This window comes from Lissotriton vulgaris, chromosome 1_1 (assembly GCF_964263255.1).
Source record: "Lissotriton vulgaris chromosome 1_1, aLisVul1.2, whole genome shotgun sequence".
In the NCBI taxonomy this organism is placed as follows: domain Eukaryota; kingdom Metazoa; phylum Chordata; class Amphibia; order Caudata; family Salamandridae; genus Lissotriton; species Lissotriton vulgaris.
The window spans coordinates 1,371,808,998-1,371,826,104 of NC_141685.1; the positions used below are offsets into that span (position 1 = coordinate 1,371,808,998).

Genomic DNA, 17,107 nt, shown 5'->3' on the forward strand with positions numbered 1-17,107 from the left:
GAGAAGCTTTATTTATTTATTGATAAATCCTATCTACTGGTGAGGTTGGATCTAATCTTACTATTGTATAAATGCCATTTTTAGAGAGTGAGCATTTCTCTGCACTTACTGCTCTATTTGCATTGAAACCTGTCTTCGATTGACGTCTGGATTGGGCTGCGAGACAGCTACATATGTGCATTCCCTGTAGACAGCCACAACACAGGTCACTCAACTGCAACTGCATTCATCTGCATTCTGATTGGCCTGGGGGAGAGCTCCGCTCCCCTTACCGCAAATATGTTCAAGAACGATAATTTATGTCAGTAAGTACAGTACACCTACATCTTATAATCATGTGTGTTTAAATAATTTGTTGTTAGGTCGTTTAAATATTGAAAAGGATCTGTTTTTAATAGACATTTTACAAAAACAACTGGTACATTTGGGAATTCTGTAAAGGAAAAACCCCACTGCCGTGACATTGCCAACCACAATGCCGTGACTCGGATTCGAACCGAGGTTGCTGCGGCCACAACGCAGAGCACTAACCACTATACGATCACGGCGAGCTACTTGGGCTCAATAACGTACAGTGACATGAAGAAATTATAATTCGGAACACTCAGGGCTACTCCTGTGATAGGCTGAATGTGTTCATTGCTTCCTCATTCCTTATACAAAGGCTTTATCTCCTCAGTGGTTGATAGGCTGAAACCGTTTCCTGGCCGCCTGCTTGTGAACTGGCAGGAGTCAAAGATCACACATACACTGGTGGGCCTGTGATGGGACACCAATGCAGATAAACACACCTGGCGCAGATATTCTATTCTGTTTATTAGACCTGCATCTCCCCTGTACCTCCTCAAGCCATCTGTATTTGAAGCAAGAAAGAGTTAAGGAACGGTCCATCTACACTTTTATTGGGAGGATGCTGCCGTGAGCTCCTCCCAGCTAATCACACAAACAGCAGTAAAGCAAGATAACTACACAGTTAGGGGGGACTGCATGGTTAGGTTTTTGAGGAATTATTGAAACTGACCTCAGTGACCCATAATCAGAGCTGTGGCTAATGACTGCATGCCTAATTATGATGAAGCAAGCACCATGGCTCGTAGGGGCCCCACAACACACTTTTCTTAGCTCATTGAATTAAAGTATAAACTTCTGCCATGTGTGAGTGGTAAAGGCTTGTTAATTTTGTTGCTTTTCAAATTCACGTCTGACAACAAGACGAAGGAACATTGGGGCATCAGACGCTTTGGAAAGTAGCCACCAACCGCAGAGAAAGAGAGAAAGAGGGAAAAGATAGTATGAGGTGTGGAGAAAACAGCAGCAGGTACAAGGAGCTCAAATGAGATTAATGGCGCCTAAATAGAGCACGTAAAGGAACAGTTACAAATCTAAGAAAAGGGAAAGAAAAGACTAGGAAAAAACACAGAAAGAGCTTGTAGATGAAATTCTCTTCCAGGAACAGCAGGTTAAGAGAAATTACACAGGGAGCAGTTAAGCTTGTAACACGGGGGAGAATAGAAAAGAAAATGCAGTTTTATGAAGTGTGTTTGCCTAATCCAGCTAGCACTTTTATTTTATTTCTCTATTTGCTTCTTTTATTGGTAAAGTAAGTTTCACGTGCATGCACAGGTATGACCGAGAGAGCCAGCGTATAATAATTTGAAGCGTTTGCACCAGCGCTAATGAAGGACGAGAGTTATAGCAAAGATATGAAAGGGGGAGCGATAATAAATATGTGATATGGCAATAGTGACACCAAAATAAGCCACCTGTTTATAAAACTGACATGGAAGAAATACTAAAGGTTAACTTCTGAAATTGTAGCCGATGTTAAAAAGATTCTCGTTGTCAGCAGGATTCGTACCTGCGCGGGGAGACCCCAATGGATTTCTAGTCCATCGCCTTAACCACTCGGCCACAACAACTGACTGCAAGGTGTGTGCACATAATCTGTATGCAAGTTTTCAAGGTGTCCCACAGCAAATTCCTGATATTCTGTAATGCACTTTTTAAAAATAAGGTTTTTTTCAGCAGGCACATTCTCTCCTAAAAACAAAAATTGCATGCGTATATCTCTAGTTTGGAATACCATAGGCTTGCATGCATACTCTCATGGGTCACTCAAGTTTTTTGGACCCTATTGCACTCTGTTTTCGTGCTGCTTTTAGTATATGTCCCATATTAAAGAAGTCTACCATCTTTGAGTATTGAGGCTCCTTTGTAAGTGCTTTATATTTTTTCCTTGAAGAGCTATATAATAAAGGGGTCCGGGAAAGATTGCATTTATGGAAGATAAAAGAAGGCCCACTTGTCTCACCAAATGCTGTAGAGAAACCTGATGTTTTACTCATGTTATCCTTAGTTCGTTTTTGTTAGACCTTGCATTCTTAAGGTGGTCCCAACCGCACCTTATTGCTTTTCACCTCCGCATTTTGCTGTATCTTTTTGTTGGCCTTAGGACTCTGATCCCTTTATCGCTACTAATCAGCGCTGAAGTGCACGTGCTTCTTCCCTAATCATGTGTATAATTGGAGTATACCTGACTGACAGATTTAATTTACTTGAAAGCCCCTTGTAAAGTGGTATACCATATACCCAGGGACTGATTGTGCCGCCCAAAGAAATAGCATTTCAAACCTGTCTCAAGCCTGGTACTGCAGTGCCTGTGCTGCAGTGTACTGCCACTTCGACTTGGCATTTAAAACTACTTGCCAAGCCTTAAACTCCAATTTTATTACATATCAGTAACCCCTAAGGTAGGCCCTAGGTAGTCCTAGGGGCATCATGCTATGTAAGTAAAAGGTAAGACATGTACTGTGGTAGTTTGTATGTCCTAGTAGTATCAAACAGTCTATTACAAATTTCACTACTGTGAGGTCTGCCCCTCTCATAGGTTAGCATTGGGTATTCCCTTATACTTTTTGGGGGGTAATTCCATATCAGAGAGGAGAAGCTTTATTTATTTATTGATAAATCCTATCTACTGGTGAGGTTGGATTTAATCTTACTATTGTATAAATGCCATTTTTAGAGAGTGAGCATTTCTCTGCACTTACTGCTCTATTTGCATTGAAACCTGTCTTCGATTGACGTCTGGATTGGGCTGCGAGACAGCTACATATGTGCATTCCCTATAGACAGCCACAACACAGGTCACTCAACTGCAACTGCATTCATCTGCATTCTGATTGGCCTGGGGGAGAGCTCCGCTCCCCTTACCGCAAATATGTTCAAGAACGATAATTTATGTCAGTAAGTACAGTATGCCTACATCTTATAATCATGTGTGTTTAAATAATTTGTTGTTAGATCGTTTAAATATTGAAACGGATCTGTTTTTAATAGACATTTTACAAAAACAACTGGTACATTTGGGAATTCTGTAAAGGAAAAACCCAACTGCCGTGACATTGCCAACCACAATGCCGTGACTCGGATTCGAACCGAGGTTGCTGCGGCCACAACGCAGAGTACTAACCACTATACGATCACGGCGAGCTACTTGGGCTCAATAACGTACAGTGACATGAAGAAATTATAATTCGGAACACTCAGGGCTACTCCTGTGATAGGCTGAATGTGTTCATTGCTTCCTCATTCCTTATACAAAGGCTTTATCTCCTCAGTGGTTGATAGGCTGAAACCGTTTCCTGGCCGCCTGCTTGTGAACTGGCAGGAGTCAAAGATCACACATACACTGGTGGGCCTGTGATGGGACACCAATGCAGAGAAACACACCTGGCGCAGATATTCTATTCTGTTTATTAGACCTGCATCTCCCCTGTACCTCCTCAAGCCATCTGTATGTGAAGCAAGAAAGAGTTAAGGAACGGTCCATCTACACTTTTATTGGGAGGATGCTGCCGTGAGCTCCTCCCAGCTAATCACACAAACAGCAGTAAAGCAAGATAACTACACAGTTAGGGGGGACTGCATGGTTAGGTTTTTGAGGAATTATTGAAACTGACCTCAGTGACCCATAATCAGAGCTGTGGCTAATGACTGCATGCCTAATTATGATGAAGCAAGCACCATGGCTCGTAGGGGCCCCACAACACACTTTTCTTAGCTCATTGAATTAAAGTATAAACTTCTGCCATGTGTGAGTGGTAAAGGCTTGTTAATTTTGTTGCTTTTCAAATTCACGTCTGACAACAAGACGAAGGAACATTGGGGCATCAGACGCTTTGGAAAGTAGCCACCAACCGCAGAGAAAGAGAGAAAGAGGGAAAAGACAGTATGAGGTGTGGAGAAAACAGCAGCAGGTACAAGGAGCTCAAATGAGATTAATGGCGCCTAAATAGAGCACGTAAAGGAACAGTTACAAATCTAAGAAAAGGGAAAGAAAAGACTAGGAAAAAACACAGAAAGAGCTTGTAGATGAAATTCTCTTCCAGGAACAGCAGGTTAAGAGAAATTACACAGGGAGCAGTTAAGCTTGTAACACGGGGGAGAATAGAAAAGAAAATGCAGTTTTATGAAGTGTGTTTGCCTAATCCAGCTAGCACTTTTATTTTATTTCTCTATTTGCTTCTTTTATGGGTAAAGTAAGTTTCAAGTGCATGCACAGGTATGACCGAGAGAGCCAGGGTATAATAATTTGAAGCGTTTGCACCAGCGCTAATGAAGGACGAGAGTTATAGCAAAGATATGAAAGGGGGAGCGATAATAAATATGTGATATGGCAATAGTGACACCAAAATAAGCCACCTATTTATAAAACTGACATGGAAGAAATACTAAAGGTTAACTTCTGAAATTGTAGCCGATGTTAAAAAGATTCTCGTTGTCGGCAGGATTCGAACCTGCGCAGGGAGACCCCAATGGATTTCTAGTCCATCGCCTTAACCACACGGCCACAACAACTGACTGCAAGGTGTGTGCACATAATCTGTATGCAAGTTTTCAAGGTGTCCCACAGCAAATTCCTGATATTCTGCAATGCACTTTTTAAAAATAAGGTTTTTTTCAGCAGGCACATTCTCTCCTAAAAACAAAAATTGCATGCGTATATCTCTAGTTTGGAATACCATAGGCTTGCATGCATACTCTCATGGGTCACTCAAGTTTTTTGGACCCTATTGCACTCTGTTTTCGTGCTGCTTTTAGTATATGTCCCATATTAAAGAAGTCTACCATCTTTGAGTATTTGAGGCTCCTTTGTAAGTGCTTTATATTTTTTCCTTGAAGAGCTATATAATAAAGGGGTCCGGGAAGGATTGCATTTATGGAAGATAAAAGAAGGCCCACTTGTCTCACCAAATGCTGTAGAGAAACCTGATGTTTTACTCATGATATCCTTAGTTCGTTTTTGTTAGACCTTGCATTCTTAAGGTGGTCCCAACCCCACCTTATTGCTTTTCACCTCCGCATTTTGCTGTATCTTTTTGTTGGCCTTAGGACTCTGATCACTTTATCGCTACTAATCAGTGCTGAAGTGCACGTGCTTCTTCCCTAATCATGTGTATAATTCGAGTATACCTGACTGACAGATTTAATTTACTTGAAAGCCCCTTGTAAAGTGGTATACCATATACCCAGGGACTGATTGTGCCGCCCAAAGAAATAGCATTTCAAACCTGTCTCAAGCCTGCTACTGCAGTGCCTGTGCTGCAGTGTACTGCCACTTCGACTTGGCATTTAAAACTGCTTGCCAAGCCTTAAACTCCTATTTTATTACATATCAGTAACCCCTAAGGTAGCCCCTAGGTAGTCCTAGGGGCATCATGCTATGTAAGTAAAAGGTAAGACATGTACTGTGGTAGTTTGTATGTCCTAGTAGTATCAAACAGTCTATTACATTTTTCACTACTGTGAGGTCTGCCCCTCTCATAGGTTAGCATTGGGTATTCCCTTATACTTTTTGGGGGGTAATTCCATATCAGAGAGGAGAAGCTTTATTTATTTATTGATAAATCCTATCTACTGGTGAGGTTGGATTTAATCTTACTATTGTATAAATGCCATTTTTAGAGAGTGAGCATTTCTCTGCACTTACTGCTCTATTTGCATTGAAACCTGTCTTCGATTGACGTCTGGATTGGGCTGCGAGACAGCTACATATGTGCATTCCCTGTAGACAGCCACAACACAGGTCACTCAACTGCAACTGCATTCATCTGCATTCTGATTGGCCTGGGGGAGAGCTCCGCTCCCCTTACCGCAAATATGTTCAAGAACGATAATTTATGTCAGTAAGTACAGTATACCTACATCTTATAATCATGTGTGTTTAAATAATTTGTTGTTAGATCGTTTAAATATTGAAAAGGATCTGTTTTTAATAGACATTTTACAAAAACAACTGGTACATTTGGGAATTCTGTAAAAGAAAAACCCAACTGCCGTGACATTGCCAACCACAATGCCGTGACTCGGATTCGAACCGAGGTTGCTGCGGCCACAACGCAGAGTACTAACCACTATACGATCACGGCGAGCTACTTGGGCTCAATAACGTACAGTGACATGAAGAAATTATAATTCGGAACACTCAGGGCTACTCCTGTGATAGGCTGAATGTGTTCATTGCTTCCTCATTCCTTATACAAAGGCTTTATCTCCTCAGTGGTTGATAGGCTGAAACCGTTTCCTGGCCGCCTGCTTGTGAACTGGCAGGAGTCAAAGATCACACATACACTGGTGGGCCTATGATGGGACACCAATGCAGAGAAACACACCTGGCGCAGATATTCTATTCTGTTTATTAGACCTGCATCTCCCCTGTACCTCCTCAAGCCATCTGTATGTGAAGCAAGAAAGAGTTAAGGAACGGTCCATCTACACTTTTATTGGGAGGATGCTGCCGTGAGCTCCTCCCAGCTAATCACACAAACAGCAGTAAAGCAAGATAACTACACAGTTAGGGGGGACTGCATGGTTAGGTTTTTGAGGAATTATTGAAACTGACCTCAGTGACCCATAATCAGAGCTGTGGCTAATTACTGCATGCCTAATTATGATGAAGCAAGCACCATGGCTCGTAGGGGCCCAACAACACACTTTTCTTAGCTCATTGAATTAAAGTATAAACTTCAGCCATGTGTGAGTGGTAAAGGCTTGTTAATTTTGTTGCTTTTCAAATTCACGTCTGACAACAAGACGAAGGAACATTGGGGCATCAGACGCTTTGGAAAGTAGCCACCAACCGCAGAGAAAGAGAGAAAGAGGGAAAAGACAGTATGAGGTGTGGAGAAAACAGCAGCAGGTACAAGGAGCTCAAATGAGATTAATGGCGCCTAAATAGAGCACGTAAAGGAACAGTTACAAATCTAAGAAAAGGGAAAGAAAAGACTAGGAAAAAACACAGAAAGAGCTTGTAGATGAAATACTCTTCCAGGAACAGCAGGTTAAGAGAAATTACACAGGGAGCAGTTAAGCTTGTAACACGGGGGAGAATAGAAAAGAAAATGCAGTTTTATGAAGTGTGTTTGCCTAATCCAGCTAGCACTTTTATTTTATTTCTCTATTTGCTTCTTTTATTGGTAAAGTAAGTTTCAAGTGCATGCACAGGTATGACCGAGAGAGCCAGGGTATAATAATTTGAAGCGTTTGCACCAGCGCTAATGAAGGACGAGAGTTATAGCAAAGATATGAAAGGGGGAGCGATAATAAATATGTGATATGGCAATAGTGACACCAAAATAAGCCACCTATTTATAAAACTGACATGGAAGAAATACTAAAGGTTAACTTCTGAAATTGTAGCCGATGTTAAAAAGATTCTCGTTGTCGGCAGGATTCGAACCTGCGCAGGGAGACCCCAATGGATTTCTAGTCCATCGCCTTAACCACACGGCCACAACAACTGACTGCAAGGTGTGTGCACATAATCTGTATGCAAGTTTTCAAGGTGTCCCACAGCAAATTCCTGATATTCTGCAATGCACTTTTTAAAAATAAGGTTTTTTTCAGCAGGCACATTCTCTCCTAAAAACAAAAATTGCATGCGTATATCTCTAGTTTGGAATACCATAGGCTTGCATGCATACTCTCATGGGTCACTCAAGTTTTTTGGACCCTATTGCACTCTGTTTTCGTGCTGCTTTTAGTATATGTCCCATATTAAAGAAGTCTACCATCTTTGAGTATTTGAGGCTCCTTTGTAAGTGCTTTATATTTTTTCCTTGAAGAGCTATATAATAAAGGGGTCCGGAAAGGATTGCATTTATGGAAGATAAAAGAAGGCCCACTTGTCTCACCAAATGCTGTAGAGAAACCTGATGTTTTACTCATGATATCCTTAGTTCGTTTTTGTTAGACCTTGCATTCTTAAGGTGGTCCCAACCCCACCTTATTGCTTTTCACCTCCGCATTTTGCTGTATCTTTTTGTTGGCCTTAGGACTCTGATCACTTTATCGCTACTAATCAGTGCTGAAGTGCACGTGCTTCTTCCCTAATCATGTGTATAATTGGAGTATACCTGACTGACAGATTTAATTTACTTGAAAGCCCCTTGTAAAGTGGTATACCATATACCCAGGGACTGATTGTGCCGCCCAAAGAAATAGCATTTCAAACCTGTCTCAAGCCTGCTACTGCAGTGCCTGTGCTGCAGTGTACTGCCACTTCGACTTGGCATTTAAAACTACTTGCCAAGCCTTAAACTCCAATTTTATTACATATCAGTAACCCCTAAGGTAGGCCCTAGGTAGTCCTAGGGGCATCATGCTATGTAAGTAAAAGGTAAGACATGTACTGTGGTAGTTTGTATGTCCTAGTAGTATCAAACAGTCTATTACATTTTTCACTACTGTGAGGTCTGCCCCTCTCATAGGTTAGCATTGGGTATTCCCTTATACTTTTTGGGGGGTAATTCCATATCAGAGAGGAGAAGCTTTATTTATTTATTGATAAATCCTATCTACTGGTGAGGTTGGATTTAATCTTACTATTGTATAAATGCCATTTTTAGAGAGTGAGCATTTCTCTGCACTTACTGCTCTATTTGCATTGAAACCTGTCTTGGATTGACGTCTGGATTGGGCTGCGAGACAGCTACATATGTGCATTCCCTGTAGACAGCCACAACACAGGTCACTCAACTGCAACTGCATTCATCTGCATTCGGATTGGCCTGGGGGAGAGCTCCGCTCCCCTTACCGCAAATATGTTCAAGAACGATAATTTATGTCAGTAAGTACAGTATACCTACATCTTATAATCATGTGTGTTTAAATAATTTGTTGTTAGATCGTTTAAATATTGAAAAGGATCTGTTTTTAATAGACATTTTACAAAAACAACTGGTACATTTGGGAATTCTGTAAAGGAAAAACCCAACTGCCGTGACATTGCCAACCACAATGCCGTGACTCGGATTCGAACAGAGGTTGCTGCGGCCACAACGCAGAGTACTAACCACTATACGATCACGGCGAGCTACTTGGGCTCAATAACGTACAGTGACATGAAGAAATTATAATTCGGAACACTCAGGGCTACTCCTGTGATAGGCTGAATGTGTTCATTGCTTCCTCATTCCTTATACAAAGGCTTTATCTCCTCAGTGGTTGATAGGCTGAAACCGTTTCCTGGCCTCCTGCTTGTGAACTGGCAGGAGTCAAAGATCACACATACACTGGTGGGCCTGTGATGGGACACCAATGCAGAGAAACACACCTGGCGCAGATATTCTATTCTGTTTATTAGACCTGCATCTCCCCTGTACCTCCTCAAGCCATCTGTATGTGAAGCAAGAAAGAGTTAAGGAACGGTCCATCTACACTTTTATTGGGAGGATGCTGCCGTGAGCTCCTCCCAGCTAATCACACAAACAGCAGTAAAGCAAGATAACTACACAGTTAGGGGGGACTGCATGGTTAGGTTTTTGAGGAATTATTGAAACTGACCTCAGTGACCCATAATCAGAGCTGTGGCTAATGACTGCATGCCTAATTATGATGAAGCAAGCACCATGGCTCGTAGGGGCCCCACAACACACTTTTCTTAGCTCATTGAATTAAAGTATAAACTTCTGCCATGTGTGAGTGGTAAAGGCGTGTTAATTTTGTTGCTTTTCAAATTCACGTCTGACAACAAGACGAAGGAACATTGGGGCATCAGACGCTTTGGAAAGTAGCCACCAACCGCAGAGAAAGAGAGAAAGAGGGAAAAGACAGTATGAGGTGTGGAGAAAACAGCAGCAGGTACAAGGAGCTCAAATGAGATTAATGGCGCCTAAATAGAGCACGTAAAGGAACAGTTACAAATCTAAGAAAAGGGAAAGAAAAGACTAGGAAAAAACACAGAAAGAGCTTGTAGATGAAATTCTCTTCCAGGAACAGCAGGTTAAGAGAAATTACACAGGGAGCAGTTAAGCTTGTAACACGGGGGACAATAGAAAAGAAAATGCAGTTTTATGAAGTGTGTTTGCCTAATCCAGCTAGCACTTTTATTTTATTTCTCTATTTGCTTCTTTTATTGGTAAAGTAAGGTTCAAGTGCATGCACAGGTACGACCGAGAGAGCCAGGGTATAATAATTTGAAGCGTTTGCACCAGCGCTAATGAAGGACCAGAGTTATAGCAAAGATATGAAAGGGGGAGCGATAATAAATATGTGATATGGCAATAGTGACACCAAAATAAGCCACCTATTTTTAAAACTGACATGGAAGAAATACTAAAGGTTAACTTCTGAAATTGTAGCCGATGTTAAAAAGATTCTCGTTGTCGGCAGGATTCGAACCTGCGCGGGGAGACCCCAATGGATTTCTAGTCCATCGCCTTAACCACTCGGCCACAACAACTGACTGCAAGGTGTGTGCACATAATCTGTATGCAAGTTTTCAAGGTGTCCCACAGCAAATTCCTGATATTCTGCAATGCACATTTTAAAAATAGGGTTTTTTTCAGCAGGCACATTCTCTCCTAAAAACAAAAATTGCATGCGTATATCTCTAGTTTGGAATACCATAGGCTTGCATGCATACTCTCATGGGTCACTCAAGTTTTTTGGACCCTATTGCACTCTGTTTTCGTGCTGCTTTTAGTATATGTCCCATATTAAAGAAGTCTACCATCTTTGAGTATTTGAGGCTCCTTTGTAGTGCTTTATATTTTTTCCTTGAAGAGCTATATAATAAAGGGGTCCGGGAAGGATTGCATTTATGGAAGATAAAAGAAGGCCCACTTGTCTCACCAAATGCTGTAGAGAAACCTGATGTTTTACTCATGTTATCCTTAGTTCGTTTTTGTTAGACCTTGCATTCTTAAGGTGGTCCCAACCCCACCTTATTGCTTTTCACCTCCGCATTTTGCTGTATCTTTTTGTTGGCCTTAGGACTCTGATCACTTTATCGCTACTAATCAGTGCTGAAGTGCACGTGCTTCTTCCCTAATCATGTGTATAATTGGAGCATACCTGACTGACAGATTTAATTTACTTGAAAGCCCCTTGTAAAGTGGTATACCATATACCCAGGGACTGATTGTGCCGCCCAAAGAAATAGCATTTCAAACCTGTCTCAAGCCTGCTACTGCAGTGCCTGTGCTGCAGTGTACTGCCACTTCGACTTGGCATTTAAAACTACTTGCCAAGCCTTAAACTCCAATTTTATTACATATCAGTAACCCCTAAGGTAGGCCCTAGGTAGTCCTAGGGGCATCATGCTATGTAAGTAAAAGGTAAGACATGTACTGTGGTAGTTTGTATGTCCTAGTAGTATCAAACAGTCTATTACATTTTTCACTACTGTGAGGTCTGCCCCTCTCATAGGTTAGCATTGGGTATTCCCTTATACTTTTTGGGGGGTAATTCCATATCAGAGAGGAGAAGCTTTATTTATTTATTGATAAATCCTATCTACTGGTGAGGTTGGATTTAATCTTACTATTGTATAAATGCCATTTTTAGAGAGTGAGCATTTCTCTGCACTTACTGCTCTATTTGCATTGAAACCTGTCTTCGATTGACGTCTGGATTGGGCTGCGAGACAGCTACATATGTGCATTCCCTGTAGACAGCCACAACACAGGTCACTCAACTGCAACTGCATTCATCTGCATTCTGATTGGCCTGGGGGAGAGCTCCGCTCCCCTTACCGCAAATATGTTCAAGAACGATAATTTATGTCAGTAAGTACAGTACACCTACATCTTATAATCATGTGTGTTTAAATAATTTGTTGTTAGATCGTTTAAATATTGAAAAGGATCTGTTTTTAATAGACATTTTACAAAAACAACTGGTACATTTGGGAATTCTGTAAAGGAAAAACCCCACTGCCGTGACATTGCCAAGACTCGGATTCGAACCGAGGTTGCTGCGGCCACAACGCAGAGTACTAACCACTATACGATCACGGCGAGCTACTTGGGCTCAATAATGTACAGTGACATGAAGAAATTATAATTCGGAACACTCAGGGCTACTCCTGTGATAGGCTGAATGTGTTCATTGCTTCCTCATTCCTTATACAAAGGCTTTATCTCCTCAGTGGTTGATAGGCTGAAACCGTTTCCTGGCCGCCTGCTTGTGAACTGGCAGGAGTCAAAGATCACACATACACTGGTGGGCCTGTGATGGGACACCAATGAGACAACCGCTCCCTGGTTTGGGGAGGCACTGCGTCTCGCCAAAAGTGACTGTAAGCGGGCAGAGAGACAATGGAGAGTGGCATATGATGACTCGATGAAAGAGGTCTATCATATCAAGAGACGTATCTATCATAATAGAATCCGTATTGAGAAAGCTACATACTATGCAGACAGAATCCAGAGAGCAGAGAATTCTGCCAAGGAACTGTTTAGTATATATAAGTCTCTAGCCACCCCTAAAACTGCGAGTCTAGATAAAGATCTCTCAGTAGCAGCATGCAATCGCATCGCTACTTATTTTGGAGATAAAGTATCTAAAATATATGCTGCTTTCCCTGAAATGCCTCATGCAGCGGAAGAGCCAATAGACCTAGCAGCAGAGGAAGATGATGGTAATCAGTTACTTAACTTTATCACCCCTTCACCGGAAGAGCTAATCAAAATCTGTAGGTCTGTTAAATCTGGTTCCCCTCGAGATCCCGCACCCCCTAAAAGATTGAGCAACAGCTTGGAGACCTTGGAACCCTACATCAGGCATGTGCTAGATGTCTCTTTCCGATCCAGTTCTATACCCGAGGACTGGAAACAGGCTGTGGTGCTTCCCCTCCGCAAGAAGCCTAACATTAGCTTTGAGAATTTGGACAATTTGCGCCCCATCTCCCTGCTGCCCTATCTCTCCAAGGTAGCGGAGAAGGTGGCAAACAAACAGCTAATGACATATGTAGAGGAAGGCAACCATCTTCATCCTACCCAATTTGGATTCCGGCCCCGTCATTCGACGGAGTCCGCCCTTCTGAGGGCTACTGAAGCCCTCCGGCAGGGTGCTGACGAGGGACAAACAATGGCGCTAATTTTACTAGATCTTAGCGCAGCGTTCGACACTGTGGCACATTCCATCCTGCTACAGTGTCTGGACAAGGTTGGGGTGAAAGGGGCAGCGTTGAAATGGATTTATTCATTTCTCACTGGCCGGGGTTTCCAAGTGAGGCAGGGTGACCACTACTCGGAGCGAATTCCTTTGGACCAGGGGGTGCCGCAGGGCTCGTCCCTGAGTCCAACACTCTTTAATCTTTATGTCGCTCCAATTGCCACCTTAGTAGAGAGTCACGGCCTCAGCTTGGTGTCGTATGCCGATGACACGCAGCTGGTTATCTCCCTATCGCGCGCACTTGATCTTTCGGCGGACATCTTCAGAGCATGCATGCAAGACCTGGCTGCCTGGATGTCCGCCAACTGCCTCAAGCTTAATGGAGGCAAGACCGAGGTGCTGGTCGTGGGGGGCCGCCAGTCTGCGTGGACGTCGGCATGGTGGCCATCTTCCCTGGGCCCAACACCCACCCCTTGCCAAAAAGCAAGGAATCTGGGCATTTGGTTTGATGCCGCCCTCACCTTTGGCCCTCAGATCAATCAGGTGGTGGGACAATGCTTTGGGACCCTCAAAAGCCTCAGAAAGACGCTGAAGTTCTTGCCTGTGAGAGCCCGACAGACCTTGGTACATGCACTAGTCACTTCGAAGATGGACTATGGCAATCTTCTGTATTTAGGTACCCTGGAGAAGAATCTCAGCCGCTTACAGGTCCTACAGAACGCTGCTGCACGACTGGTGCTTAGATTACCCAGAAGAGCTGCTTCTGTAGCGGCTCTCCGGTCCTTGCACTGGCTCCCGGTCAGAAGCAGGGTAGAATTCAAAGCACTCTGCACGTGCCATCGGATCATTCATGGGAAATCCCCTCTCCCTCTACAAGGACTCTTGACACCTTATGAGCCTCCCCGCTCTCTAAGATCTTCTGGCTCTGGACTCCTGGCTGTCCCTAAGGTATCCAGAGCTCGGATGGGGGGTAGATCTTTTAGATACCTTGCAGCCGCCAGATGGAATCAGCTGCCCATGGCGCTACGACTAGAGCCATCTGAGTCAATTTTCAGAGCTAAGCTCAAAACTGCTCTATTCGCCCAGTAGGTGTGCCGCTTTTGTAGGGTCCAGGAATAAAGTAGCTCCTCAGCGCGGGGACACGCCGTTGTGCGTCACCATGCGCTTTACAAAACCCCAAAATAGAAAATAGAAATAGAAACACACCTGGCGCAGATATTCTATTCTGTTTATTAGACCTGCATCTCCCCTGTACCTCCTCAAGCCATCTGTATTTGAAGCAAGAAAGAGTTAAGGAACGGTCCATCTACACTTTTATTGGGAGGATGCTGCCGTGAGCTCCTCCCAGCTAATCACACAAACAGCAGTAAAGCAAGATAACTACACAGTTAGGGGGGACTGCATGGTTAGGTTTTTGAGGAATTATTGAAACTGACCTCAGTGACCCATAATCAGAGCTGTGGCTAATGACTGCATGCCTAATTATGATGAAGCAAGCACCATGGCTCGTAGGGGCCCCACAACACACTTTTCTTAGCTCATTGAATTAAAGTATAAACTTCTGCCATGTGTGAGTGGTAAAGGCTTGTTAATTTTGTTGCTTTTCAAATTCACGTCTGATAACAAGACGAAGGAACATTGGGGCATCAGACGCTTTGGAAAGTAGCCACCAACCGCAGAGAAAGAGAGAAAGAGGGAAAAGATAGTATGAGGTGTGGAGAAAACAGCAGCAGGTACAAGGAGCTCAAATGAGATTAATGGCGCCTAAATAGAGCACGTAAAGGAACAGTTACAAATCTAAGAAAAGGGAAAGAAAAGACTAGGAAAAAACACAGAAAGAGCTTGTAGATGAAATTCTCTTCCAGGAACAGCAGGTTAAGAGAAATTACACAGGGAGCAGTTAAGCTTGTAACACGGGGGAGAATAGAAAAGAAAATGCAGTTTTATGAAGTGTGTTTGCTTAATCCAGCTAGCACTTTTATTTTATTTCTCTATTTGCTTCTTTTATTGGTAAAGTAAGTTTCAAGTGCATGCACAGGTATGACCGAGAGAGCCAGGGTATAAAAATTTGAAGCGTTTGCACCAGCGCTAATGAAGGACGAGAGTTATAGCAAAGATATGAAAGGGGGAGCGATAATAAATATGTGATATGGCAATAGTGACACCAAAATAAGCCACCTATTTATAAAACTGACATGGAAGAAATACTAAAGGTTAACTTCTGAAATTGTAGCCGATGTTAAAAAGATTCTCGTTTTCGGCAGGATTCGAACCTGCGCGGGGAGACCCCTATGGATTTCTAGTCCATCGCCTTAACCACTCGGCCACAACAACTGACTGCAAGGTGTGTGCACATAATCTGTATGCAAGTTTTCAAGGTGTCCCACAGCAAATTCCTGATATTCTGCAATGCACTTTTTAAAAATAAGGTTTTTTTCAGCAGGCACATTCTCTCCTAAAAACAAAAATTGCATGCGTATATCTCTAGTTTGGAATACCATAGGCTTGCATGCATACTCTCATGGGTCACTCAAGTTTTTTGGACCCTATTGCACTCTGTTTTCGTGCTGCTTTTAGTATATGTCCCATATTAAAGAAGTCTACCATCTTTGAGTATTTGAGGCTCCTTTGTAAGTGCTTTATATTTTTTCCTTGAAGAGCTATATAATAAAGGGGTCCGGGAAGGATTGCATTTATGGAAGATAAAAGAAGGCCCACTTGTCTCACCAAATGCTGTAGAGAAACCTGATGTTTTACTCATGTTATCCTTAGTTCGTTTTTGTTAGACCTTGCATTCTTAAGGTGGTCCCAACCCCACCTTATTGCTTTTCACCTCCGCATTTTGCTGTATCTTTTTGTTGGCCTTAGGACTCTGATAACTTTATCGCTACTAATCAGTGCTGAAGTGCACGTGCTTCTTCCCTAATCATGTGTATAATTGGAGTATACCTGACTGACAGATTTAATTTACTTGAAAGCCCCTTGTAAAGTGGTATACCATATACCCAGGGACTGATTGTGCCACCCAAAGAAATAGCATTTCAAACCTGTCTCAAGCCTGCTACTGCAGTGCCTGTGCTGCAGTGTACTGCCACTTCGACTTGACATTTAAAACTACTTGCCAAGCCTTAAACTCCAATTTTATTACATATCAGTAACCCCTAAGGTAGGCCCTAGGTAGTCCTAGGGGCATCATGCTATGTAAGTAAAAGGTAAGACATGTACTGTGGTAGTTTGTATGTCCTAGTAGTATCAAACAGTCTATTACATTTTTCACTACTGTGAGGTCTGCCCCTCTCATAGGTTAGCATTGGGTATTCCCTTATACTTTTTGGGGGGTAATTCCATATCAGAGAGGAGAAGCTTTATTTATTTATTGATAAATCCTATCTACTGGTGAGGTTGGATTTAATCTTACTATTGTATAAATGCCATTTTTAGAGAGTGAGCATTTCTCTGCACTTACTGCTCTATTTTCATTGAAACCTGTCTTCGATTGACGTCTGGATTGGGCTGCGAGACAGCTACATATGTGCATTCCCTGTAGACAGCCACAACACAGGTCACTCAACTGCAACTGCATTCATCTGCATTCTGATTGGCCTGGGGGAGAGCTCGGCTCCCCTTACCACAAATATGTTCAAGAACGATAATTTATGTCAGTAAGTACAGTATACCTACATCTTATAATCATGTGTGTTTAAAT

At 42.6% G+C, this 17,107-nt stretch overlaps 5 non-coding genes across 5 annotated transcripts; all 5 read right to left on the reverse strand.

Moving 5' to 3' along the window:
* Positions 1-476: 476 nt before the first annotated feature.
* On the reverse strand, positions 477-548 carry TRNAH-GUG (transfer RNA histidin (anticodon GUG)). The gene has a single exon. It is a non-coding gene; the product is annotated as a tRNA-His (tRNA).
* A 2,869-nt stretch (positions 549-3,417) lies between these two features.
* Positions 3,418-3,489, reverse strand: TRNAH-GUG (transfer RNA histidin (anticodon GUG)). Its single transcript has one exon. It is a non-coding gene; the product is annotated as a tRNA-His (tRNA).
* A 2,870-nt stretch (positions 3,490-6,359) lies between these two features.
* TRNAH-GUG (transfer RNA histidin (anticodon GUG)) lies at positions 6,360-6,431 on the reverse strand. Its single transcript has one exon. It is a non-coding gene; the product is annotated as a tRNA-His (tRNA).
* A 4,231-nt stretch (positions 6,432-10,662) lies between these two features.
* On the reverse strand, positions 10,663-10,744 carry TRNAS-AGA (transfer RNA serine (anticodon AGA)). Its single transcript has one exon. It is a non-coding gene; the product is annotated as a tRNA-Ser (tRNA).
* Positions 10,745-15,653: 4,909 nt separating this feature from the next.
* On the reverse strand, positions 15,654-15,735 carry TRNAS-AGA (transfer RNA serine (anticodon AGA)). The gene has a single exon. It is a non-coding gene; the product is annotated as a tRNA-Ser (tRNA).
* Between the last annotated feature and the right edge of the window lie 1,372 nt (positions 15,736-17,107).